Raw genomic sequence first — 1,401 nt, 5'->3', positions numbered from 1 at the left:
CTGGCCACCCCAAGATGAAAACAGGTAACTCCCTAAATCTTAACTGGCTCTACTCCCCTAACATTAAACATGAAAACCACATGGGAAGAATAGGAATTCAAATAGAAGTAAAATAAACCTGTCATAAATCATAAACAAAAAACTATTTGTGGGACAGCATAAATGACAAATGGTCTGTGTAAATTTGGGGATGAGGAAGACAAAAGTTGGAAGGCTAGCTAATTTTCCCCTCTTTCTTCCGCATTAATTCAACTTTGTCTCCTTGGGTATCCAATGTCCACAATGTCAACTTGTCTCTGAGTAATTGCATGATTAGTGTGCTGTATTTTTTTTTTTTTAAGATTTTATCTCTTTGAGCAGGAGAGAGAGACAGAGGGAGCTCACAAGTGGGGGCAGGGTCAGAAGGAGAGGGACAAGCAGATTCACTGCTGAGCAGGAAGCCTGATACAGGGCTGGGAGCCCAGGACCCCAAGATCATGACCTGAGCCAAACTTAGATGCCTAACCGACTGAGACACGCAGGCACCACAAAAGAACTGTCTTGGTATGACTTTACACTTACTGTATCAAGTTCAACAATGGATTTATCAAAAGCCATTTTTTGCAAGCCATCTGTCTTTGCAAGAGAGCAGGCTTTCTATAGGGAGCGCAGAATCTTATAATAACAACACAGATAGGTTAAGGGCCAGACCCAACCTGATAGGATGTGTTGGTTGCACTTCCTTTTTGCTGATTTCAAAAGCTTCTTGGTATGTCTGTTATGACTGATTCATAATCTCCTTCTAATTATCATCCGCAGAAACCCCGGCTAGTAAAAGTAGTCATCTCCCTTCATTTTCAAATAGAAGACTTTTCTCACCTGTGAACCGTTGGGAATCAAAAACTTTCCCAAAACAGAATGTACATCATTGCAGACATCTTTTAGCTCAGCCTCAGTTTTCTCTCTGTATTCTCAGATCATCTGCTGTTTTCCTCAGCACCTTCCATCTTTTGCTCAATACTTGAGATGACCCTCCAATATGACCTTTGGGCTCCCACAACACTTTCATAAACAATTGAGAGAAGATTCCTCTCCTCATTGAATAATTCAGCTTTTCGTTCAGTTACAGGCTTCATGCCGGCTGCCATGTAATCATATCACTTGGTCTGTTCAGCTAGTTTGGCCCTCTGCCCGGCTCATTTCTATCCGTGACTGGATGTGTGGTTCTGTAGTGGGTGGGTGGTGGTGGACGGATGGGGCTTCAGCATTCTCTGAGCAATGGCAATGAGACTGAGACTCTCAGGAATTTATACCTTTGGGGAAAAAGGGACTTTTTTTAGAGCAGTTTTAGGTTCACCACAAAATTAAGCAGAGGGGCGCCTGGGTGGCTCAGTGGGTTAAGCCTCTGCCTTCGGCTCAGGT

General features: G+C 43.2%; 1 pseudogene; it reads right to left on the bottom strand.

The window, feature by feature from the left end:
- Positions 1-492: 492 nt before the first annotated feature.
- On the bottom strand, positions 493-1,136 carry LOC131810518 (14-3-3 protein zeta/delta-like; annotated as a pseudogene).
- Between the last annotated feature and the right edge of the window lie 265 nt (positions 1,137-1,401).

This window comes from Mustela lutreola, chromosome 10 (genome assembly GCF_030435805.1).
Source record: "Mustela lutreola isolate mMusLut2 chromosome 10, mMusLut2.pri, whole genome shotgun sequence".
Classification (NCBI taxonomy): domain Eukaryota; kingdom Metazoa; phylum Chordata; class Mammalia; order Carnivora; family Mustelidae; genus Mustela; species Mustela lutreola.
This window is presented reverse-complemented; position numbering and strand designations above follow the sequence as displayed.